Source organism: Gorilla gorilla, chromosome X (genome assembly GCF_029281585.2).
Source record: "Gorilla gorilla gorilla isolate KB3781 chromosome X, NHGRI_mGorGor1-v2.1_pri, whole genome shotgun sequence".
Classification (NCBI taxonomy): Eukaryota; Metazoa; Chordata; class Mammalia; order Primates; family Hominidae; genus Gorilla; species Gorilla gorilla.
In genome coordinates this window covers 72,964,095-72,991,705 of record NC_073247.2, presented here as the reverse complement: position 1 = coordinate 72,991,705, position 27,611 = coordinate 72,964,095, and positions in this window count along the sequence as shown.

The following is a 27,611-nucleotide window of genomic DNA, read 5'->3' as shown; positions in this document are numbered from 1 at the left end:
TCACAAAGAAGTTTCTGAGAATGCTTCTGGCCATATTTTATATGAAGATATTCCCGTTTCCAACGAAATCCATAGAGCTATCAAAATATCCACTTACAGGTTCTACAAGAAGTGTGTTTCAAAACTGCTCTATCAAAAGAAAGGTTGAACTCTGTTAGTTGAGGACACACATCACAAAGCAGTTTCTGAGAATGCTTCTGTCTGGATTTTATATGAAGATATTCCCGTTTACAGAGAAATCTTGACAGTTGTCCAAATATCCACTAGCAGATTCTACAAAAAGAGTGTTTCCAAATTGCTGTATCAAAAGAAAGGTTTAACTCTGTTAGTTGAGGACACACATCACAAAGAAGTTTCCGAGAATGCTTCTGTCTAGATTTTATATGAAGATATTCCCGTTTCCAACAAAATCCTCACATTTATCCAAATATCCACTTGCAGATTCCACAAAAAGAGTGTTTCCAAACTGCTCTATCAAAAGAAAGGTTGAACTCTGTTACTTGAGGACACACATCACAAAGAAGTTTCTGAGAATGCTTCTATCTGAATTTTATATGAAGAAATTAACGTTTCGAATGAAATCTTCACAGTTATCCAAATATCCACTTCCAGGTGCTACAAAAAGAGTGTTTCCAAATTGCTGCATCAAAAGAAAGGTTGAACTCTGTCAGTTGAGGGCATACATCACAAAGAAGTTTCTGAGAATGCTTCTGTCTAGATTTTATATGAAGATATTCTCGTTTCCAGAGAAATCTTCACAGTTATCAAATATCCACTTGCAGATTCTACAAAAAGAGTGTTTCCAAATTGCTGTATCAAAAGGAAGGTTGAACTCTGTTAGCTGAGGACACACTTCACAAAGAAGTTTCTGAGAATGCTTCTGTCTAGATTTTATATGAAGATATTCCCGTTTCCAACGAAATCTTCACAGTTATCCAAATATCCACTTGCAGATTCTACAAAAAGAGAGTTTCCAATCTGCAGTATCAAAAGAATGTTTCAACTCTGTTAGTTGAGGACACACTTCCCGAATTTGTTTCTGAGAATGCTTCTGTCTAGATTTTATGGGAAGATATTTCGTTTTTCACCATACGCCTGAAAGCGCTTGAAATGTCCACATGCAGATAGTACAGAAAGAGTGTTTCAGACCTGCTCTATGAAAGACAATGATCAGCTCTGTGACTTGAATGCAGATATCACAAAGTTGTCTCTGAGAGTGCTTCTGTCTAGATTTTAGATGAAGATATTCCCGTTTCCAACGAAATCGTTAGATCTATCCAAATATCCACTTACAGATTCTACAAAAAGAGTGTTTCCAAACTTCTCTGTCAAAAGAAAGGATGAACTCTGTTACTTGAGGAGACACACCACAAAGAAGTTTCTGAGAATGCTTCTGTCTGGATTTTATAAGAATATATTCCCGTTTCCAACGATATCTTCACTGTAATCCAATTATCCACTTGCGGATTCTACAAAAAGAGTGTTTCGAAATTGCTGTATCAAAAGAAAGGTTGAAGTCTGTTAGTTGAGGAAACACATCACAAAGCAGTTTCTGAGAATGCTTCTGTCTAGATTTTATATGGAGATATTCCTGTTTCCAATGAAATCTTCTCAGTTATCCAAATATCCACTTGCAGATTCTACAAAAAGTGTGTTTCCAAACTGCTGTATCAAAAGAAAGGTTCAACTCGGTTAGTTGAGGACACATATCCCAAATTTCTTTCTAAATGATTCTGTCTAGAATTTATGGGAAGATATTTCCTTTTTCACCATAGGCCTGAAGGCACTTGAAATGTCCACTTGCAGACAGTACAGAAAGAGTGTTTCAAACCTGCTCTATGAAAGGGAATACTCAGCTCTGTGTCTTGAACGCAGATATCACAAAGTTGTTTCTGACAGTGCTTCTGTCTAGATTTTATATGAAGATATTCCCGTTTCCAACGAAATCGTTAGAGCTATCCAAATATCCACTTAGAGATTCTACAAAAAGAGTGTTTCCAAACTGCTCTATCAAAAGAATGGTTGAACTCTGTTAGTTGAGGGCATACATCACCAAGAAGTTTCTGAGAATGCTTCTGTCTAGATTTTATATGAAGATATTCCCGTTTCCAACGAAATCTTCACAGTTATCCAAATATCCATCTGCGGATTCTACCAAAAGTGTGTTTCCAAATTGCTGTATCAAAAGAAAGGTTCAACTCTGTTAGTTGAGGACACACATCCCAAATTTGTTTCCCAGAATTCTTCTGTCTAGATTTTATGGGAAGATATTTCCTTTTCACCAAAGGCCTGAAAGCGCTTGAAATGTCCACTTGCAGATAGTACCAAAAGAGTGTTTCAAACCTGCTCTACGAAAGAGAATGTTCAGCTCTGTGACTTGAATCCAGATATCACAAAGTTGTTTCTGAGAGTGCTTCTGTCTAGATTTTAGATGAAGATATTCCCGTTTCAAACAAAATCGTTAGAGCTATCCAAATATCCACTTACAGATTCTACACAAAGAGTGTTTCCAAACAGCTCTATCAAAGAAAGGTTGAACTCTGTTAATTGAGGACACACATCACAAAGAAGTTTCTGAGAATGTTTCTGTCTAGATTTTACATGAAGATATTCTCGTTTCCAATGAAATCACTAGAGCTATCCAAATACCCACTCGCACATTCTACAAAAAGAGTGTTTCCAGACTGCTCTGTCAAAAGAAATGTTGAACTCTGTTAGTTAAGGACACACATAACAAAGAAGTTTCTGGGAATGCTTCTGTCTAGATTTTATATGAAGATATTCCCGTTTCCAATGAAATCGTTAGAGCTATCCAAATATCCACTTACAGATTCTACAAAAAGAGTGTTTCCAAACTGCTCTCTCAAAAGAAAGGTTCAACTCTGTTAGTTGAGGACACACATCCAAAATTTGTTTCTGAAAATGATTCTTTCTAGATTTCATGGGAAGATATTTCCTTTTTCACCATAGGCTTGAAAGCGCACGAAACGTCCACTTGCAGATAGTACAGAAACAGTGTTTCGAACCTGCTCTATGAAAGGGAATGTTCAGCTCCGTGACTTGATTGCAGATATCACAAAGTTGTTTCTGAGAATGTTTCTGTCTCGATTTCAGATGAGGATATTCCCGTTTCCAACGAAATCATTAGAGCTATCCAAATACACACTTAGAGTTTCTACAAAGGAGTGTTTCCAAACTGCTGTATCAAAAGAAAGGTTGACCTATGTTAGCTGGGGACACACATCACAAAGAAGTTTCTGAGAATGCTTCTGTCTATATTTTATAACAAGTTATTCCTGTTTCCAACGAAATCTTAACAGTTATCCAAATATCCAATTGCAGATTCTACGAAAAGAGTGTTTCCAAAGTGCTGTATCAAAATAAAGTTTGAACTCTGTTAGTTAGGGACACACATCACAAAGAAGTTTCTGAGAATATTTCTGTCCAGATTTTATATGAAGATATTCCCGTATCCAACGTAATCTTCACAGTTATCCAAATATCCACTTGCAGACTCTACAAAAAGAGTGTTTCCAAATTACTCTATCAAAAGAAACGTTGAACTCTGTTACTTGAGGACACACTTCACAAAGGAGTTTCTGAGAATGCTTCTGCCCAGATTTTATATGAAGATATTCCCGTTTCCAACGAAATCATTAGAGCTATCCTAATATCCACTTACAGGTTCTACAAAAAGAGTGTTTCCAAACTGCTGTGTCAAAAGAAAGGTTCAACTCCGTTAGTTGAGGACACACTTCCCAAATATGTTTCTGAGAATGATTCTGTCTAGATTTTATGGGAAGATATTTCCCTTTTCACCATTCTCCTGATTGCGCTTGAAATGTCCACTTGCAGATAGTACAGAAAGACTGTTACAAACCTGCTCTATGAAAGGGAATGTTCAGCTCTGTGACTTGAATGCAGATATCACAACGTAGTTTCTCAGAGTGCTTCTGTCTAGATTTTAGATGAAGATATTCCCGTTTCCAATGAAATCGTTTGAGCTATCTAAATATCCACTTAGAGATACTACAAAAAGAGTGTTTCCAAACTGTTGTATCAAAAGAATGTTTGAACTCTGTTATTTGAGGGCACACATCACAAAGAAGTTTCTGAGAATGCTTCTGTCAAGATTTTATAAGAATGTATTCCCGTTTCCTACAACATCTTCACAGTTATCCAAATATCCACTTGCAGATTCTACAAAAAGAGTGTTTCCAAACTGCAGTATGAAAAAGAAAGGTTCATCTCTGTTAGTTGACGACACACATCCCAAAATTGTTTCCCAGAATTCTTCTGTCTAGATTTTATGGGAAGATATTTCCTTTTTCACCATAGGCAGGAAAGCGCCTGAAATGTCCACTGGCAGATAGTACAGAAAGAGTGTTTCAATCCTGCTCTATGAAAGGAAATGTTCAGCTCTGTGACTTGAATGCAGATATCACAAAGTTGTTTCTGAGAGTGCTTCTGTCTAGATTTCAGATGAAGATATATCCGTTTCCAACGAAATCCTCAGAGCTATCCAAATGTCCACTTAGAGATTCTACAAATAGAGTGCTTCCAAACTGCTCTGTCAAAAGAAAGGTTGAACTCTGTTTGTTGAGGACACGCATCACAAAGAACTTTCTGAGAATATTTCTGTCAGGATTTTATATGAAGATATTCCCGTTTCCAACGAAATCTTCACAGTTATCCAAATATCCACTTACAGATTCTACAAAAAGAGTGCTTCCAAATTGCTGTATCAAAAGAAAGGTTCAACTATGTTAGTTGAGGACACACATCCCGAATTTGTTTCTGAGAATGCTTCTGTCTAGATTTTATATGAAGATATTCCCGTTTCCAACGAAATCTTCACAGTTATCCATATATCCACTTGCAGATTGTACAGAAAGAGTGTTTCTATACTGCTCTACCAAAAGAAAGTTTGAAATCTGTTAGTTGAGTACACACATCACAAAGAAGTTTCTGAGAATGCTTCTGTCTAGATTTTATATGAAGATATTCCCGTTTCCAACGAAACCGTTAGATCTATTCAAATATACAGTTACAAATTCTACAATAAGAGTTTTTCCAAATTGCTCTGTCAAAAGAAAGGATGTACTCTGTTAGTTGAGGACACATATCCCAAATATGTTTCTGAGAATGCTTCTGTCTAGATTTAATAAGAAGATATTTCATTTTTCACCCTGGGCCTGAAAGCGCTTGAAATGTCCACTTGCAGATAGTACAGAAAGAGTGTTTCAAACCTGCACTATGAAAGGGAATATTCAGCTCTGTGACTTGAATGCAGATATCACAAAGTGGTTTCTGAGAGTGCTTCTGTCTAGATTTTAGATAAAGATATTCCCGTTTCCAATGAAATCGTTAGAGCTATCCAGATATCCACTTACAGATTCTACAAAAAGATTGTTTCCAAACTGCTCTATCAAAAGAAAGGTTGAACTCTGTTACTTGGGGACACACATCACAAAGAAGTTTCTGAGAATGCTTCTGGCCATATTTTATATGAAGATATTCCCGTTTCCAACGAAATCCATAGAGCTATCAAAATATCCACTTACAGGTTCTACAAGAAGTGTGTTTCAAAACTGCTCTATCAAAAGAAAGGTTGAACTCTGTTAGTTGAGGACACACATCACAAAGCAGTTTCTGAGAATGCTTCTGTCTGGATTTTATATGAAGATATTCCCGTTTACAGAGAAATCTTGACAGTTGTCCAAATATCCACTAGCAGATTCTACAAAAAGAGTGTTTCCAAATTGCTGTATCAAAAGAAAGGTTTAACTCTGTTAGTTGAGGACACACATCACAAAGAAGTTTCCGAGAATGCTTCTGTCTAGATTTTATATGAAGATATTCCCGTTTCCAACAAAATCCTCACATTTATCCAAATATCCACTTGCAGATTCCACAAAAAGAGTGTTTCCAAACTGCTCTATCAAAAGAAAGGTTGAACTCTGTTACTTGAGGACACACATCACAAAGAAGTTTCTGAGAATGCTTCTATCTGAATTTTATATGAAGAAATTAACGTTTCGAATGAAATCTTCACAGTTATCCAAATATCCACTTCCAGGTGCTACAAAAAGAGTGTTTCCAAATTGCTGCATCAAAAGAAAGGTTGAACTCTGTCAGTTGAGGGCATACATCACAAAGAAGTTTCTGAGAATGCTTCTGTCTAGATTTTATATGAAGATATTCTCGTTTCCAGAGAAATCTTCACAGTTATCAAATATCCACTTGCAGATTCTACAAAAAGAGTGTTTCCAAATTGCTGTATCAAAAGGAAGGTTGAACTCTGTTAGCTGAGGACACACTTCACAAAGAAGTTTCTGAGAATGCTTCTGTCTAGATTTTATATGAAGATATTCCCGTTTCCAACGAAATCTTCACAGTTATCCAAATATCCACTTGCAGATTCTACAAAAAGAGAGTTTCCAATCTGCAGTATCAAAAGAATGTTTCAACTCTGTTAGTTGAGGACACACTTCCCGAATTTGTTTCTGAGAATGCTTCTGTCTAGATTTTATGGGAAGATATTTCGTTTTTCACCATACGCCTGAAAGCGCTTGAAATGTCCACATGCAGATAGTACAGAAAGAGTGTTTCAGACCTGCTCTATGAAAGACAATGATCAGCTCTGTGACTTGAATGCAGATATCACAAAGTTGTCTCTGAGAGTGCTTCTGTCTAGATTTTAGATGAAGATATTCCCGTTTCCAACGAAATCGTTAGATCTATCCAAATATCCACTTACAGATTCTACAAAAAGAGTGTTTCCAAACTTCTCTGTCAAAAGAAAGGATGAACTCTGTTACTTGAGGAGACACACCACAAAGAAGTTTCTGAGAATGCTTCTGTCTGGATTTTATAAGAATATATTCCCGTTTCCAACGATATCTTCACTGTAATCCAATTATCCACTTGCGGATTCTACAAAAAGAGTGTTTCGAAATTGCTGTATCAAAAGAAAGGTTGAAGTCTGTTAGTTGAGGAAACACATCACAAAGCAGTTTCTGAGAATGCTTCTGTCTAGATTTTATATGGAGATATTCCTGTTTCCAATGAAATCTTCTCAGTTATCCAAATATCCACTTGCAGATTCTACAAAAAGTGTGTTTCCAAACTGCTGTATCAAAAGAAAGGTTCAACTCGGTTAGTTGAGGACACATATCCCAAATTTCTTTCTAAATGATTCTGTCTAGAATTTATGGGAAGATATTTCCTTTTTCACCATAGGCCTGAAGGCACTTGAAATGTCCACTTGCAGACAGTACAGAAAGAGTGTTTCAAACCTGCTCTATGAAAGGGAATACTCAGCTCTGTGTCTTGAACGCAGATATCACAAAGTTGTTTCTGACAGTGCTTCTGTCTAGATTTTATATGAAGATATTCCCGTTTCCAACGAAATCGTTAGAGCTATCCAAATATCCACTTAGAGATTCTACAAAAAGAGTGTTTCCAAACTGCTCTATCAAAAGAATGGTTGAACTCTGTTAGTTGAGGGCATACATCACCAAGAAGTTTCTGAGAATGCTTCTGTCTAGATTTTATATGAAGATATTCCCGTTTCCAACGAAATCTTCACAGTTATCCAAATATCCATCTGCGGATTCTACCAAAAGTGTGTTTCCAAATTGCTGTATCAAAAGAAAGGTTCAACTCTGTTAGTTGAGGACACACATCCCAAATTTGTTTCCCAGAATTCTTCTGTCTAGATTTTATGGGAAGATATTTCCTTTTCACCAAAGGCCTGAAAGCGCTTGAAATGTCCACTTGCAGATAGTACCAAAAGAGTGTTTCAAACCTGCTCTACGAAAGAGAATGTTCAGCTCTGTGACTTGAATCCAGATATCACAAAGTTGTTTCTGAGAGTGCTTCTGTCTAGATTTTAGATGAAGATATTCCCGTTTCAAACAAAATCGTTAGAGCTATCCAAATATCCACTTACAGATTCTACACAAAGAGTGTTTCCAAACAGCTCTATCAAAGAAAGGTTGAACTCTGTTAATTGAGGACACACATCACAAAGAAGTTTCTGAGAATGTTTCTGTCTAGATTTTACATGAAGATATTCTCGTTTCCAATGAAATCACTAGAGCTATCCAAATACCCACTCGCACATTCTACAAAAAGAGTGTTTCCAGACTGCTCTGTCAAAAGAAATGTTGAACTCTGTTAGTTAAGGACACACATAACAAAGAAGTTTCTGGGAATGCTTCTGTCTAGATTTTATATGAAGATATTCCCGTTTCCAATGAAATCGTTAGAGCTATCCAAATATCCACTTACAGATTCTACAAAAAGAGTGTTTCCAAACTGCTCTCTCAAAAGAAAGGTTCAACTCTGTTAGTTGAGGACACACATCCAAAATTTGTTTCTGAAAATGATTCTTTCTAGATTTCATGGGAAGATATTTCCTTTTTCACCATAGGCTTGAAAGCGCACGAAACGTCCACTTGCAGATAGTACAGAAACAGTGTTTCGAACCTGCTCTATGAAAGGGAATGTTCAGCTCCGTGACTTGATTGCAGATATCACAAAGTTGTTTCTGAGAATGTTTCTGTCTCGATTTCAGATGAGGATATTCCCGTTTCCAACGAAATCATTAGAGCTATCCAAATACACACTTAGAGTTTCTACAAAGGAGTGTTTCCAAACTGCTGTATCAAAAGAAAGGTTGACCTATGTTAGCTGGGGACACACATCACAAAGAAGTTTCTGAGAATGCTTCTGTCTATATTTTATAACAAGTTATTCCTGTTTCCAACGAAATCTTAACAGTTATCCAAATATCCAATTGCAGATTCTACGAAAAGAGTGTTTCCAAAGTGCTGTATCAAAATAAAGTTTGAACTCTGTTAGTTAGGGACACACATCACAAAGAAGTTTCTGAGAATATTTCTGTCCAGATTTTATATGAAGATATTCCCGTATCCAACGTAATCTTCACAGTTATCCAAATATCCACTTGCAGACTCTACAAAAAGAGTGTTTCCAAATTACTCTATCAAAAGAAACGTTGAACTCTGTTACTTGAGGACACACTTCACAAAGAAGTTTCTGAGAATGCTTCTGCCCAGATTTTATATGAAGATATTCCCGTTTCCAACGAAATCATTAGAGCTATCCTAATATCCACTTACAGGTTCTACAAAAAGAGTGTTTCCAAACTGCTGTGTCAAAAGAAAGGTTCAACTCCGTTAGTTGAGGACACACTTCCCAAATATGTTTCTGAGAATGATTCTGTCTAGATTTTATGGGAAGATATTTCCCTTTTCACCATTCTCCTGATTGCGCTTGAAATGTCCACTTGCAGATAGTACAGAAAGACTGTTACAAACCTGCTCTATGAAAGGGAATGTTCAGCTCTGTGACTTGAATGCAGATATCACAACGTAGTTTCTCAGAGTGCTTCTGTCTAGATTTTAGATGAAGATATTCCCGTTTCCAATGAAATCGTTTGAGCTATCTAAATATCCACTTAGAGATACTACAAAAAGAGTGTTTCCAAACTGTTGTATCAAAAGAATGTTTGAACTCTGTTATTTGAGGGCACACATCACAAAGAAGTTTCTGAGAATGCTTCTGTCAAGATTTTATAAGAATGTATTCCCGTTTCCTACAACATCTTCACAGTTATCCAAATATCCACTTGCAGATTCTACAAAAAGAGTGTTTCCAAACTGCAGTATGAAAAAGAAAGGTTCATCTCTGTTAGTTGACGACACACATCCCAAAATTGTTTCCCAGAATTCTTCTGTCTAGATTTTATGGGAAGATATTTCCTTTTTCACCATAGGCAGGAAAGCGCCTGAAATGTCCACTGGCAGATAGTACAGAAAGAGTGTTTCAATCCTGCTCTATGAAAGGAAATGTTCAGCTCTGTGACTTGAATGCAGATATCACAAAGTTGTTTCTGAGAGTGCTTCTGTCTAGATTTCAGATGAAGATATATCCGTTTCCAACGAAATCCTCAGAGCTATCCAAATGTCCACTTAGAGATTCTACAAATAGAGTGCTTCCAAACTGCTCTGTCAAAAGAAAGGTTGAACTCTGTTTGTTGAGGACACGCATCACAAAGAACTTTCTGAGAATATTTCTGTCAGGATTTTATATGAAGATATTCCCGTTTCCAACGAAATCTTCACAGTTATCCAAATATCCACTTACAGATTCTACAAAAAGAGTGCTTCCAAATTGCTGTATCAAAAGAAAGGTTCAACTATGTTAGTTGAGGACACACATCCCGAATTTGTTTCTGAGAATGCTTCTGTCTAGATTTTATATGAAGATATTCCCGTTTCCAACGAAATCTTCACAGTTATCCATATATCCACTTGCAGATTGTACAGAAAGAGTGTTTCTATACTGCTCTACCAAAAGAAAGTTTGAAATCTGTTAGTTGAGTACACACATCACAAAGAAGTTTCTGAGAATGCTTCTGTCTAGATTTTATATGAAGATATTCCCGTTTCCAACGAAACCGTTAGATCTATTCAAATATACAGTTACAAATTCTACAATAAGAGTTTTTCCAAATTGCTCTGTCAAAAGAAAGGATGTACTCTGTTAGTTGAGGACACATATCCCAAATATGTTTCTGAGAATGCTTCTGTCTAGATTTAATAAGAAGATATTTCATTTTTCACCCTGGGCCTGAAAGCGCTTGAAATGTCCACTTGCAGATAGTACAGAAAGAGTGTTTCAAACCTGCACTATGAAAGGGAATATTCAGCTCTGTGACTTGAATGCAGATATCACAAAGTGGTTTCTGAGAGTGCTTCTGTCTAGATTTTAGATAAAGATATTCCCGTTTCCAATGAAATCGTTAGAGCTATCCAGATATCCACTTACAGATTCTACAAAAAGATTGTTTCCAAACTGCTCTATCAAAAGAAAGGTTGAACTCTGTTACTTGGGGACACACATCACAAAGAAGTTTCTGAGAATGCTTCTGGCCATATTTTATATGAAGATATTCCCGTTTCCAACGAAATCCATAGAGCTATCAAAATATCCACTTACAGGTTCTACAAGAAGTGTGTTTCAAAACTGCTCTATCAAAAGAAAGGTTGAACTCTGTTAGTTGAGGACACACATCACAAAGCAGTTTCTGAGAATGCTTCTGTCTGGATTTTATATGAAGATATTCCCGTTTACAGAGAAATCTTGACAGTTGTCCAAATATCCACTAGCAGATTCTACAAAAAGAGTGTTTCCAAATTGCTGTATCAAAAGAAAGGTTTAACTCTGTTAGTTGAGGACACACATCACAAAGAAGTTTCCGAGAATGCTTCTGTCTAGATTTTATATGAAGATATTCCCGTTTCCAACAAAATCCTCACATTTATCCAAATATCCACTTGCAGATTCCACAAAAAGAGTGTTTCCAAACTGCTCTATCAAAAGAAAGGTTGAACTCTGTTACTTGAGGACACACATCACAAAGAAGTTTCTGAGAATGCTTCTATCTGAATTTTATATGAAGAAATTAACGTTTCGAATGAAATCTTCACAGTTATCCAAATATCCACTTCCAGGTGCTACAAAAAGAGTGTTTCCAAATTGCTGCATCAAAAGAAAGGTTGAACTCTGTCAGTTGAGGGCATACATCACAAAGAAGTTTCTGAGAATGCTTCTGTCTAGATTTTATATGAAGATATTCTCGTTTCCAGAGAAATCTTCACAGTTATCAAATATCCACTTGCAGATTCTACAAAAAGAGTGTTTCCAAATTGCTGTATCAAAAGGAAGGTTGAACTCTGTTAGCTGAGGACACACTTCACAAAGAAGTTTCTGAGAATGCTTCTGTCTAGATTTTATATGAAGATATTCCCGTTTCCAACGAAATCTTCACAGTTATCCAAATATCCACTTGCAGATTCTACAAAAAGAGAGTTTCCAATCTGCAGTATCAAAAGAATGTTTCAACTCTGTTAGTTGAGGACACACTTCCCGAATTTGTTTCTGAGAATGCTTCTGTCTAGATTTTATGGGAAGATATTTCGTTTTTCACCATACGCCTGAAAGCGCTTGAAATGTCCACATGCAGATAGTACAGAAAGAGTGTTTCAGACCTGCTCTATGAAAGACAATGATCAGCTCTGTGACTTGAATGCAGATATCACAAAGTTGTCTCTGAGAGTGCTTCTGTCTAGATTTTAGATGAAGATATTCCCGTTTCCAACGAAATCGTTAGATCTATCCAAATATCCACTTACAGATTCTACAAAAAGAGTGTTTCCAAACTTCTCTGTCAAAAGAAAGGATGAACTCTGTTACTTGAGGAGACACACCACAAAGAAGTTTCTGAGAATGCTTCTGTCTGGATTTTATAAGAATATATTCCCGTTTCCAACGATATCTTCACTGTAATCCAATTATCCACTTGCGGATTCTACAAAAAGAGTGTTTCGAAATTGCTGTATCAAAAGAAAGGTTGAAGTCTGTTAGTTGAGGAAACACATCACAAAGCAGTTTCTGAGAATGCTTCTGTCTAGATTTTATATGGAGATATTCCTGTTTCCAATGAAATCTTCTCAGTTATCCAAATATCCACTTGCAGATTCTACAAAAAGTGTGTTTCCAAACTGCTGTATCAAAAGAAAGGTTCAACTCGGTTAGTTGAGGACACATATCCCAAATTTCTTTCTAAATGATTCTGTCTAGAATTTATGGGAAGATATTTCCTTTTTCACCATAGGCCTGAAGGCACTTGAAATGTCCACTTGCAGACAGTACAGAAAGAGTGTTTCAAACCTGCTCTATGAAAGGGAATACTCAGCTCTGTGTCTTGAACGCAGATATCACAAAGTTGTTTCTGACAGTGCTTCTGTCTAGATTTTATATGAAGATATTCCCGTTTCCAACGAAATCGTTAGAGCTATCCAAATATCCACTTAGAGATTCTACAAAAAGAGTGTTTCCAAACTGCTCTATCAAAAGAATGGTTGAACTCTGTTAGTTGAGGGCATACATCACCAAGAAGTTTCTGAGAATGCTTCTGTCTAGATTTTATATGAAGATATTCCCGTTTCCAACGAAATCTTCACAGTTATCCAAATATCCATCTGCGGATTCTACCAAAAGTGTGTTTCCAAATTGCTGTATCAAAAGAAAGGTTCAACTCTGTTAGTTGAGGACACACATCCCAAATTTGTTTCCCAGAATTCTTCTGTCTAGATTTTATGGGAAGATATTTCCTTTTCACCAAAGGCCTGAAAGCGCTTGAAATGTCCACTTGCAGATAGTACCAAAAGAGTGTTTCAAACCTGCTCTACGAAAGAGAATGTTCAGCTCTGTGACTTGAATCCAGATATCACAAAGTTGTTTCTGAGAGTGCTTCTGTCTAGATTTTAGATGAAGATATTCCCGTTTCAAACAAAATCGTTAGAGCTATCCAAATATCCACTTACAGATTCTACACAAAGAGTGTTTCCAAACAGCTCTATCAAAGAAAGGTTGAACTCTGTTAATTGAGGACACACATCACAAAGAAGTTTCTGAGAATGTTTCTGTCTAGATTTTACATGAAGATATTCTCGTTTCCAATGAAATCACTAGAGCTATCCAAATACCCACTCGCACATTCTACAAAAAGAGTGTTTCCAGACTGCTCTGTCAAAAGAAATGTTGAACTCTGTTAGTTAAGGACACACATAACAAAGAAGTTTCTGGGAATGCTTCTGTCTAGATTTTATATGAAGATATTCCCGTTTCCAATGAAATCGTTAGAGCTATCCAAATATCCACTTACAGATTCTACAAAAAGAGTGTTTCCAAACTGCTCTCTCAAAAGAAAGGTTCAACTCTGTTAGTTGAGGACACACATCCAAAATTTGTTTCTGAAAATGATTCTTTCTAGATTTCATGGGAAGATATTTCCTTTTTCACCATAGGCTTGAAAGCGCACGAAACGTCCACTTGCAGATAGTACAGAAACAGTGTTTCGAACCTGCTCTATGAAAGGGAATGTTCAGCTCCGTGACTTGATTGCAGATATCACAAAGTTGTTTCTGAGAATGTTTCTGTCTCGATTTCAGATGAGGATATTCCCGTTTCCAACGAAATCATTAGAGCTATCCAAATACACACTTAGAGTTTCTACAAAGGAGTGTTTCCAAACTGCTGTATCAAAAGAAAGGTTGACCTATGTTAGCTGGGGACACACATCACAAAGAAGTTTCTGAGAATGCTTCTGTCTATATTTTATAACAAGTTATTCCTGTTTCCAACGAAATCTTAACAGTTATCCAAATATCCAATTGCAGATTCTACGAAAAGAGTGTTTCCAAAGTGCTGTATCAAAATAAAGTTTGAACTCTGTTAGTTAGGGACACACATCACAAAGAAGTTTCTGAGAATATTTCTGTCCAGATTTTATATGAAGATATTCCCGTATCCAACGTAATCTTCACAGTTATCCAAATATCCACTTGCAGACTCTACAAAAAGAGTGTTTCCAAATTACTCTATCAAAAGAAACGTTGAACTCTGTTACTTGAGGACACACTTCACAAAGGAGTTTCTGAGAATGCTTCTGCCCAGATTTTATATGAAGATATTCCCGTTTCCAACGAAATCATTAGAGCTATCCTAATATCCACTTACAGGTTCTACAAAAAGAGTGTTTCCAAACTGCTGTGTCAAAAGAAAGGTTCAACTCCGTTAGTTGAGGACACACTTCCCAAATATGTTTCTGAGAATGATTCTGTCTAGATTTTATGGGAAGATATTTCCCTTTTCACCATTCTCCTGATTGCGCTTGAAATGTCCACTTGCAGATAGTACAGAAAGACTGTTACAAACCTGCTCTATGAAAGGGAATGTTCAGCTCTGTGACTTGAATGCAGATATCACAACGTAGTTTCTCAGAGTGCTTCTGTCTAGATTTTAGATGAAGATATTCCCGTTTCCAATGAAATCGTTTGAGCTATCTAAATATCCACTTAGAGATACTACAAAAAGAGTGTTTCCAAACTGTTGTATCAAAAGAATGTTTGAACTCTGTTATTTGAGGGCACACATCACAAAGAAGTTTCTGAGAATGCTTCTGTCAAGATTTTATAAGAATGTATTCCCGTTTCCTACAACATCTTCACAGTTATCCAAATATCCACTTGCAGATTCTACAAAAAGAGTGTTTCCAAACTGCAGTATGAAAAAGAAAGGTTCATCTCTGTTAGTTGACGACACACATCCCAAAATTGTTTCCCAGAATTCTTCTGTCTAGATTTTATGGGAAGATATTTCCTTTTTCACCATAGGCAGGAAAGCGCCTGAAATGTCCACTGGCAGATAGTACAGAAAGAGTGTTTCAATCCTGCTCTATGAAAGGAAATGTTCAGCTCTGTGACTTGAATGCAGATATCACAAAGTTGTTTCTGAGAGTGCTTCTGTCTAGATTTCAGATGAAGATATATCCGTTTCCAACGAAATCCTCAGAGCTATCCAAATGTCCACTTAGAGATTCTACAAATAGAGTGCTTCCAAACTGCTCTGTCAAAAGAAAGGTTGAACTCTGTTTGTTGAGGACACGCATCACAAAGAACTTTCTGAGAATATTTCTGTCAGGATTTTATATGAAGATATTCCCGTTTCCAACGAAATCTTCACAGTTATCCAAATATCCACTTACAGATTCTACAAAAAGAGTGCTTCCAAATTGCTGTATCAAAAGAAAGGTTCAACTATGTTAGTTGAGGACACACATCCCGAATTTGTTTCTGAGAATGCTTCTGTCTAGATTTTATATGAAGATATTCCCGTTTCCAACGAAATCTTCACAGTTATCCATATATCCACTTGCAGATTGTACAGAAAGAGTGTTTCTATACTGCTCTACCAAAAGAAAGTTTGAAATCTGTTAGTTGAGTACACACATCACAAAGAAGTTTCTGAGAATGCTTCTGTCTAGATTTTATATGAAGATATTCCCGTTTCCAACGAAACCGTTAGATCTATTCAAATATACAGTTGCAAATTCTACAATAAGAGTTTTTCCAAATTGCTCTGTCAAAAGAAAGGATGTACTGTGTTAGTTGAGGACACATATCCCAAATATGTTTCTGAGAATGCTTCTGTCTAGATTTAATAAGAAGATATTTCATTTTTCACCCTGGGCCTGAAAGCGCTTGAAATGTCCACTTGCAGATAGTACAGAAAGAGTGTTTCAAACCTGCACTATGAAAGGGAATATTCAGCTCTGTGACTTGAATGCAGATATCACAAAGTGGTTTCTGAGAGTGCTTCTGTCTAGATTTTAGATAAAGATATTCCCGTTTCCAATGAAATCGTTAGAGCTATCCAGATATCCACTTACAGATTCTACAAAAAGATTGTTTCCAAACTGCTCTATCAAAAGAAAGGTTGAACTCTGTTACTTGGGGACACACATCACAAAGAAGTTTCTGAGAATGCTTCTGGCCATATTTTATATGAAGATATTCCCGTTTCCAACGAAATCCATAGAGCTATCAAAATATCCACTTACAGGTTCTACAAGAAGTGTGTTTCAAAACTGCTCTATCAAAAGAAAGGTTGAACTCTGTTAGTTGAGGACACACATCACAAAGCAGTTTCTGAGAATGCTTCTGTCTGGATTTTATATGAAGATATTCCCGTTTACAGAGAAATCTTGACAGTTGTCCAAATATCCACTAGCAGATTCTACAAAAAGAGTGTTTCCAAATTGCTGTATCAAAAGAAAGGTTTAACTCTGTTAGTTGAGGACACACATCACAAAGAAGTTTCCGAGAATGCTTCTGTCTAGATTTTATATGAAGATATTCCCGTTTCCAACAAAATCCTCACATTTATCCAAATATCCACTTGCAGATTCCACAAAAAGAGTGTTTCCAAACTGCTCTATCAAAAGAAAGGTTGAACTCTGTTACTTGAGGACACACATCACAAAGAAGTTTCTGAGAATGCTTCTATCTGAATTTTATATGAAGAAATTAACGTTTCGAATGAAATCTTCACAGTTATCCAAATATCCACTTCCAGGTGCTACAAAAAGAGTGTTTCCAAATTGCTGCATCAAAAGAAAGGTTGAACTCTGTCAGTTGAGGGCATACATCACAAAGAAGTTTCTGAGAATGCTTCTGTCTAGATTTTATATGAAGATATTCTCGTTTCCAGAGAAATCTTCACAGTTATCAAATATCCACTTGCAGATTCTACAAAAAGAGTGTTTCCAAATTGCTGTATCAAAAGGAAGGTTGAACTCTGTTAGCTGAGGACACACTTCACAAAGAAGTTTCTGAGAATGCTTCTGTCTAGATTTTATATGAAGATATTCCCGTTTCCAACGAAATCTTCACAGTTATCCAAATATCCACTTGCAGATTCTACAAAAAGAGAGTTTCCAATCTGCAGTATCAAAAGAATGTTTCAACTCTGTTAGTTGAGGACACACTTCCCGAATTTGTTTCTGAGAATGCTTCTGTCTAGATTTTATGGGAAGATATTTCGTTTTTCACCATACGCCTGAAAGCGCTTGAAATGTCCACATGCAGATAGTACAGAAAGAGTGTTTCAGACCTGCTCTATGAAAGACAATGATCAGCTCTGTGACTTGAATGCAGATATCACAAAGTTGTCTCTGAGAGTGCTTCTGTCTAGATTTTAGATGAAGATATTCCCGTTTCCAACGAAATCGTTAGATCTATCCAAATATCCACTTACAGATTCTACAAAAAGAGTGTTTCCAAACTTCTCTGTCAAAAGAAAGGATGAACTCTGTTACTTGAGGAGACACACCACAAAGAAGTTTCTGAGAATGCTTCTGTCTGGATTTTATAAGAATATATTCCCGTTTCCAACGATATCTTCACTGTAATCCAATTATCCACTTGCGGATTCTACAAAAAGAGTGTTTCGAAATTGCTGTATCAAAAGAAAGGTTGAAGTCTGTTAGTTGAGGAAACACATCACAAAGCAGTTTCTGAGAATGCTTCTGTCTAGATTTTATATGGAGATATTCCTGTTTCCAATGAAATCTTCTCAGTTATCCAAATATCCACTTGCAGATTCTACAAAAAGTGTGTTTCCAAACTGCTGTATCAAAAGAAAGGTTCAACTCGGTTAGTTGAGGACACATATCCCAAATTTCTTTCTAAATGATTCTGTCTAGAATTTATGGGAAGATATTTCCTTTTTCACCATAGGCCTGAAGGCACTTGAAATGTCCACTTGCAGACAGTACAGAAAGAGTGTTTCAAACCTGCTCTATGAAAGGGAATACTCAGCTCTGTGTCTTGAACGCAGATATCACAAAGTTGTTTCTGACAGTGCTTCTGTCTAGATTTTATATGAAGATATTCCCGTTTCCAACGAAATCGTTAGAGCTATCCAAATATCCACTTAGAGATTCTACAAAAAGAGTGTTTCCAAACTGCTCTATCAAAAGAATGGTTGAACTCTGTTAGTTGAGGGCATACATCACCAAGAAGTTTCTGAGAATGCTTCTGTCTAGATTTTATATGAAGATATTCCCGTTTCCAACGAAATCTTCACAGTTATCCAAATATCCATCTGCGGATTCTACCAAAAGTGTGTTTCCAAATTGCTGTATCAAAAGAAAGGTTCAACTCTGTTAGTTGAGGACACACATCCCAAATTTGTTTCCCAGAATTCTTCTGTCTAGATTTTATGGGAAGATATTTCCTTTTCACCAAAGGCCTGAAAGCGCTTGAAATGTCCACTTGCAGATAGTACCAAAAGAGTGTTTCAAACCTGCTCTACGAAAGAGAATGTTCAGCTCTGTGACTTGAATCCAGATATCACAAAGTTGTTTCTGAGAGTGCTTCTGTCTAGATTTTAGATGAAGATATTCCCGTTTCAAACAAAATCGTTAGAGCTATCCAAATATCCACTTACAGATTCTACACAAAGAGTGTTTCCAAACAGCTCTATCAAAGAAAGGTTGAACTCTGTTAATTGAGGACACACATCACAAAGAAGTTTCTGAGAATGTTTCTGTCTAGATTTTACATGAAGATATTCTCGTTTCCAATGAAATCACTAGAGCTATCCAAATACCCACTCGCACATTCTACAAAAAGAGTGTTTCCAGACTGCTCTGTCAAAAGAAATGTTGAACTCTGTTAGTTAAGGACACACATAACAAAGAAGTTTCTGGGAATGCTTCTGTCTAGATTTTATATGAAGATATTCCCGTTTCCAATGAAATCGTTAGAGCTATCCAAATATCCACTTACAGATTCTACAAAAAGAGTGTTTCCAAACTGCTCTCTCAAAAGAAAGGTTCAACTCTGTTAGTTGAGGACACACATCCAAAATTTGTTTCTGAAAATGATTCTTTCTAGATTTCATGGGAAGATATTTCCTTTTTCACCATAGGCTTGAAAGCGCACGAAACGTCCACTTGCAGATAGTACAGAAACAGTGTTTCGAACCTGCTCTATGAAAGGGAATGTTCAGCTCCGTGACTTGATTGCAGATATCACAAAGTTGTTTCTGAGAATGTTTCTGTCTCGATTTCAGATGAGGATATTCCCGTTTCCAACGAAATCATTAGAGCTATCCAAATACACACTTAGAGTTTCTACAAAGGAGTGTTTCCAAACTGCTGTATCAAAAGAAAGGTTGACCTATGTTAGCTGGGGACACACATCACAAAGAAGTTTCTGAGAATGCTTCTGTCTATATTTTATAACAAGTTATTCCTGTTTCCAACGAAATCTTAACAGTTATCCAAATATCCAATTGCAGATTCTACGAAAAGAGTGTTTCCAAAGTGCTGTATCAAAATAAAGTTTGAACTCTGTTAGTTAGGGACACACATCACAAAGAAGTTTCTGAGAATATTTCTGTCCAGATTTTATATGAAGATATTCCCGTATCCAACGTAATCTTCACAGTTATCCAAATATCCACTTGCAGACTCTACAAAAAGAGTGTTTCCAAATTACTCTATCAAAAGAAACGTTGAACTCTGTTACTTGAGGACACACTTCACAAAGAAGTTTCTGAGAATGCTTCTGCCCAGATTTTATATGAAGATATTCCCGTTTCCAACGAAATCATTAGAGCTATCCTAATATCCACTTACAGGTTCTACAAAAAGAGTGTTTCCAAACTGCTGTGTCAAAAGAAAGGTTCAACTCCGTTAGTTGAGGACACACTTCCCAAATATGTTTCTGAGAATGATTCTGTCTAGATTTTATGGGAAGATATTTCCCTTTTCACCATTCTCCTGATTGCGCTTGAAATGTCCACTTGCAGATAGTACAGAAAGACTGTTACAAACCTGCTCTATGAAAGGGAATGTTCAGCTCTGTGACTTGAATGCAGATATCACAACGTAGTTTCTCAGAGTGCTTCTGTCTAGATTTTAGATGAAGATATTCCCGTTTCCAATGAAATCGTTTGAGCTATCTAAATATCCACTTAGAGATACTACAAAAAGAGTGTTTCCAAACTGTTGTATCAAAAGAATGTTTGAACTCTGTTATTTGAGGGCACACATCACAAAGAAGTTTCTGAGAATGCTTCTGTCAAGATTTTATAAGAATGTATTCCCGTTTCCTACAACATCTTCACAGTTATCCAAATATCCACTTGCAGATTCTACAAAAAGAGTGTTTCCAAACTGCAGTATGAAAAAGAAAGGTTCATCTCTGTTAGTTGACGACACACATCCCAAAATTGTTTCCCAGAATTCTTCTGTCTAGATTTTATGGGAAGATATTTCCTTTTTCACCATAGGCAGGAAAGCGCCTGAAATGTCCACTGGCAGATAGTACAGAAAGAGTGTTTCAATCCTGCTCTATGAAAGGAAATGTTCAGCTCTGTGACTTGAATGCAGATATCACAAAGTTGTTTCTGAGAGTGCTTCTGTCTAGATTTCAGATGAAGATATATCCGTTTCCAACGAAATCCTCAGAGCTATCCAAATGTCCACTTAGAGATTCTACAAATAGAGTGCTTCCAAACTGCTCTGTCAAAAGAAAGGTTGAACTCTGTTTGTTGAGGACACGCATCACAAAGAACTTTCTGAGAATATTTCTGTCAGGATTTTATATGAAGATATTCCCGTTTCCAACGAAATCTTCACAGTTATCCAAATATCCACTTACAGATTCTACAAAAAGAGTGCTTCCAAATTGCTGTATCAAAAGAAAGGTTCAACTATGTTAGTTGAGGACACACATCCCGAATTTGTTTCTGAGAATGCTTCTGTCTAGATTTTATATGAAGATATTCCCGTTTCCAACGAAATCTTCACAGTTATCCATATATCCACTTGCAGATTGTACAGAAAGAGTGTTTCTATACTGCTCTACCAAAAGAAAGTTTGAAATCTGTTAGTTGAGTACACACATCACAAAGAAGTTTCTGAGAATGCTTCTGTCTAGATTTTATATGAAGATATTCCCGTTTCCAACGAAACCGTTAGATCTATTCAAATATACAGTTACAAATTCTACAATAAGAGTTTTTCCAAATTGCTCTGTCAAAAGAAAGGATGTACTCTGTTAGTTGAGGACACATATCCCAAATATGTTTCTGAGAATGCTTCTGTCTAGATTTAATAAGAAGATATTTCATTTTTCACCCTGGGCCTGAAAGCGCTTGAAATGTCCACTTGCAGATAGTACAGAAAGAGTGTTTCAAACCTGCACTATGAAAGGGAATATTCAGCTCTGTGACTTGAATGCAGATATCACAAAGTGGTTTCTGAGAGTGCTTCTGTCTAGATTTTAGATAAAGATATTCCCGTTTCCAATGAAATCGTTAGAGCTATCCAGATATCCACTTACAGATTCTACAAAAAGATTGTTTCCAAACTGCTCTATCAAAAGAAAGGTTGAACTCTGTTACTTGGGGACACACATCACAAAGAAGTTTCTGAGAATGCTTCTGGCCATATTTTATATGAAGATATTCCCGTTTCCAACGAAATCCATAGAGCTATCAAAATATCCACTTACAGGTTCTACAAGAAGTGTGTTTCAAAACTGCTCTATCAAAAGAAAGGTTGAACTCTGTTAGTTGAGGACACACATCACAAAGCAGTTTCTGAGAATGCTTCTGTCTGGATTTTATATGAAGATATTCCCGTTTACAGAGAAATCTTGACAGTTGTCCAAATATCCACTAGCAGATTCTACAAAAAGAGTGTTTCCAAATTGCTGTATCAAAAGAAAGGTTTAACTCTGTTAGTTGAGGACACACATCAAAAAGAAGTTTCCGAGAATGCTTCTGTCTAGATTTTATATGAAGATATTCCCGTTTCCAACAAAATCCTCACATTTATCCAAATATCCACTTGCAGATTCCACAAAAAGAGTGTTTCCAAACTGCTCTATCAAAAGAAAGGTTGAACTCTGTTACTTGAGGACACACATCACAAAGAAGTTTCTGAGAATGCTTCTATCTGAATTTTATATGAAGAAATTAACGTTTCGAATGAAATCTTCACAGTTATCCAAATATCCACTTCCAGGTGCTACAAAAAGAGTGTTTCCAAATTGCTGCATCAAAAGAAAGGTTGAGCTCTGTCAGTTGAGGGCATACATCACAAAGAAGTTTCTGAGAATGCTTCTGTCTAGATTTTATATGAAGATATTCTCGTTTCCAGAGAAATCTTCACAGTTATCAAATATCCACTTGCAGATTCTACAAAAAGAGTGTTTCCAAATTGCTGTATCAAAAGGAAGGTTGAACTCTGTTAGCTGAGGACACACTTCACAAAGAAGTTTCTGAGAATGCTTCTGTCTAGATTTTATATGAAGATATTCCCGTTTCCAACGAAATCTTCACAGTTATCCAAATATCCACTTGCAGATTCTACAAAAAGAGAGTTTCCAAACTGCTCTATCAAAAGAATGGTTGAAATCTGTTAGTTGAGGGCATACATCACCAAGAAGTTTCTGAGAATGCTTCTGTCTAGATTTTATATGAAGATATTCCCGTTTCCAACGAAATCTTCACAGTTATCAAACATCCACTTGCAGATTCCGCAAAAAGAGTGTTTCCAAATTGCTGTATAAAAAGGAAGGTTGAACTCTGTTAGCTGAGGACACACTTCACAAAGAAGTTTCTGAGAATGCTTCTGTCAAGATTTTATAAGAATGTATTCCCGTTTCCTACAACATCTTCACAGTTATCCAAATATCCACTTGCAGATTCTACAAAAAGAGTGTTTCCAAACTGCAGTATGAAAAACAAAGGTTCATCTCTGTTAGTTGATGACACACATCCCAAAATTGTGCTGCTCTACCAAAAGAAAGTTTGAAATCTGTTAGTTGAGTACACACATCACAAAGAAGTTTCTGAGAATGCTTCTGTCTAGATTTTATATGAAGATATTCCCGTTTCCAAATTGATGTATCAAAAGATAGGTTGAACTCTGATAGTTGAGGACACACATCACAAAGAAGTTTCTGAGAATGCTTCTGGCCATATTTTATATGAAGATATTCCCGTTCCCAATGAAATCCATAGAGCTATCAAAATATCCACTTACAGGTTCTACAAGAAGTGTGTTTCAAAACTGCTCTATCAAAAGAAAGGTTGAACTCTGTTAGTTGAGGACACACATCACAAAGCAGTTTCTGAGAATGCTTCTGTCTGGATTTTATATGAAGATATTCCCGTTTACAGAGAAATCTTGACAGTTATCCAAATATCCACTAGCAGATTCTACAAAAAGAGTGTTTCCAAATTGCTCTACCAAAAGAAAGGTTTAACTCTGTTACTTGAGGACACACATCACAAAGAAGTTTCTGAGAATGCTTCTGCCCAGATTTTATATGAAGATATTCCCGTTTCCAACGAAATCGTTAGAGCTATCCAAATATCCACTTACAGGTTCTACAAAAAGAGTGTTTCCAGCTGCTCTATGAAAAGAAAGGTTGAACTCTGTTAGCTGAGGACACATATCACAAAGAAGTTTCTCAGAATGCTTCTGTCTAGATTTTATATGAAGATATTCCCGTTTCCAACGAAATCTTCACAGTTATGCAAATATCCATCTGCGGATTCTACCAGAAGTGTGTTTCCAAATTGCTGTATCAAAAGAAAGGTTCATCTCTGTTAGTTGAGGACACACATCCCAAATTTGTTTCCCGGAATTCTTCTGTCTAGATTTTATGGGAAGATATTTCCTTTTTCACCATATGCCTGAAATCGCCTGAAATGTCCACTTGCAGAGAGTACAGAAAGACTGTTTCAAACCTGCTCTATGAAAGGGAATGTTCAGCTGTGTGACTTGAATGCAAATATCACAAAGTTGTTTCTGAGAGTACTTCTGTCTAGAGTTTAGTTGAAGATATTCCCGTTTCCAACGAAATCTTTAGAGCCATCAAAATATCCACTTAGACATTCTACAAAAAGTGTGTTTCCAAACTGCTCTATCAAAAGAAATGTTGAACTGTGTTTGTTGAGGACACACATCACAAAGAAGTCTCTGAGAATGCTTCTGTTTTGATTTTATATGAAGATATTCCCGTTTCCAAAGAAATCGTTAGAGATATCAAAATATCCACATAAAGATTCTACAAAAAGAATGTTTCCAAACTACTCTGTCAAAAGAAAGGTTCAACTCTGTTAGTTGAGGACACACCTCACAAATTTGTTTCTCAGAATGCTTCTGTCTAAGTTTTATGGGAAGATATTTCCTTTTTCACTATAGGCCTGAAAGCGCTTGAAATGTCTACTTGCAGATAGTACAGAAAGAGTGTTCCAATCCTGCTCTATGAAAAGGAATGTTCAGCTCTGTGACTTGAATGCAGATATCACAAAGTTGTTTCTGAGAGTGCTTCTGTCTTGATTTAAGATGAAGATATTCTCCTTTCCAACGAAATCTTTAGAGCTATCCAAATATCCACTCAGAGATTCTACAAAATGAGTGTTTAAAAACTGCTCTATCAAAAGAAATGTTTAACTCAGTTAGTTGAGGACACACATCACAAAGAAGTTTCTGAGAATGCTTCTGTCTAGATTTTATATGAAGATATTCCCGTTTCCAATGAAATCGTTAGAGCTATCCAAATATCCACTTACAGATTCATGAAAAACAGTGTTTCCAAACTACTCTGTCAAAAGAATGGTTGAACTCTGTTACTTGAGGACACACATCACAAAGAAGTTTCTGTGAATGCTTCTGTCTGGATTTTGTTTGAAGATATTCCTGTTTCCTATGAAATCTTCACAGTTATCCATATATCCACTAGCAGATTCTACAAAAAGAGTGTTTCCGAACTGCTGTATGAGAAGAAAGGTTGAACTCTGTTAGTTGAGGACACACATCACAAAGAAATTTCCGAGAATGCTTCTGTTTGGATTTTATATGAAGATATTCCCGTTGCCAACGAAATCTTCACAGTTCTCCAAATATCCACTTGCACTTTCTACAAAAAGAGTGTTTCCAAACTGCTGTATGAAAAGAAAGGTTCATCTCTATTAGTTGATGACACACATCCCAAATAAGTTTCTGAGAAAGCTTCTATCTAGATTTTATGGGAAGATATTTCCATTTTCACTATAGGCCTGAAAGCGATTGAAATGTCCACCTGCAGTTACTACAGAAAGAGTGTTACAATCCGGCTCTATGAAAGGGAATGTTCAGCTCTGTGACTTGAATGCAGATATCACAAAGTTGTTTCTGAAAGTGCTTCTGTCTAGATTTTAGATGAAGATAATCCCGTTTCCAACGACATCGTTAGATCTATCCAAATATCCACTTACAGATTCTACAAAAAGAGTGTTTCCAAAGTGCTCTGTCAAAAGAAAGGATGAACTCTGTTAGTTGAGGACAAACACCCAAAAGAAGTTTCTGAGAATGCTTCTGTCTGGATTTTATAAGAATATATTCCCGTTTCCAAAGAAATCTTCACTGTAATCCAGTTATCCATTTGCGGATTCTACAAAAAGAGTGTTTCAAAATTGCTGTATCAAAAGAAAGGTTGAAGTCTGTTAGTTGAGGACACACATCACACAGCAGTTTCTGAGAATGCTTCTGTCTAGATTTTCTATGAAGATATTCCTGTTTCCAATGAAATCTTCTCAGTTAACCAAATATCCACTTGCAGATTCTACAAAAATTGTGTTTCCAAACTGCTGTATCAAAAGAAATGTTCAACTCTGTTAGTTGAGGAAACACATCCAGAACTTGTTCCTGAGAATGCCTCTGTCTAGATTTTATATGAAGATATTTCCTTTTTCACCATATGCCTGAAATCGCCTGAAATGTCCACTTGCAGATAGTACAAAAAGAGTGTTTCAAATTTGCTCTATGGAAGGGAATGTTCAGCTGTGTGACTTGAATGCAAATATCACAAAGTTGTTTCTGAGAGTACTTCTGTCTAGATTTTAGTTGAAGATATTCCCGTTTCCAACGAAATCTTTAGAGCCATCAAAATATCCACTTAGACATTCTACAAAAAGTGTGTTTCCAAACTGCTCTATCAAAAGAAATGTTGAATTCTGTTTGTTGAGGACACACATCACAAAGAAGTTTCTGAGAATGCTTCTGTCTTGATTTTATATGAAGATATTCCCGTTTCCAACGAAATCGTTAGAGATATCAAAATATCCACATTAAGATTCTACAAAAAGAATGTTTCCAAACTACTCTGTCAAAAGAAAGGTTCAACTCTGTTAGTTGAGGACACACATCACAAATTTGTTTCTCAGAATGCTTCTGTCTAAGTTTTATGGGAAGATATTTCCTTTTTCACCATAGGCCTGAATGAGCTTGAAATGTCCACTTGCAGATAGTACAGAAAGAGGGTTTGAAACCTGCTCTATGAAAGGGTATGTTCAGCTCTGTGACTTGAATGCAGATATCACAAAGTTGTTTCTGAGAGTGCTTCTGTCTAGACTTTAGATGAAGATATTCTCCTTTCCAACGAAATCGTTAGAGCTATCCAAACATCGACGTAGAGATTCTACAAAAAGAGTGTTTCCAAACTGCTCTATCAAAAGAAAGGACGAACTCTGTTAGTAGAGGACACACATCACAAAGAAGTTTCTGAGAATGCTTCTGTCTAGATTTTATATGAAGATATTCCCGTTTCCTACGAAATCCTTAGAGCTATCCAAATATCCACTTACAGATTCTACAAACAGAGTTTTTCCAAACTGCTCTAACAAAAGAAACGTTCAACTCTGTTAGTTAAGGACACACATCACAAAGCAGTTTCTGAGAATTCTTCTGTCTGTATTTTATATGAAGATATTCCCGTTTCCAACGAAATCTTCACAGTTATCCAAAGATACACTTGCAGATACTACAAAAAGAGTGTTTCCAAATTTCTGTGTCAAAAGAAAGGTTGAACTCTGTTACTTGAGGACACACATCACAAAGAAGTTTCTGAGAATACTTCTGTCTAGATTTTATGGGAAGATATTTCCTTTTTCACCATATTCCTGAAATCACTTGAAATGTCCACTTGCAGATAGTACAGAAACAATGTTTCAAACCTGCTCTATGAAAGGGAATGTTCAGCTCCGTGACTTGAATGCAGATATCACAAAGTTGTTTTTGAGAGTGCTTCGGTCTAGATTTCAGTTGAAGATATTCCCGTTTCCAAAGAAATCTTTAGAGCCATCCAAATATCCACTTAGAGATT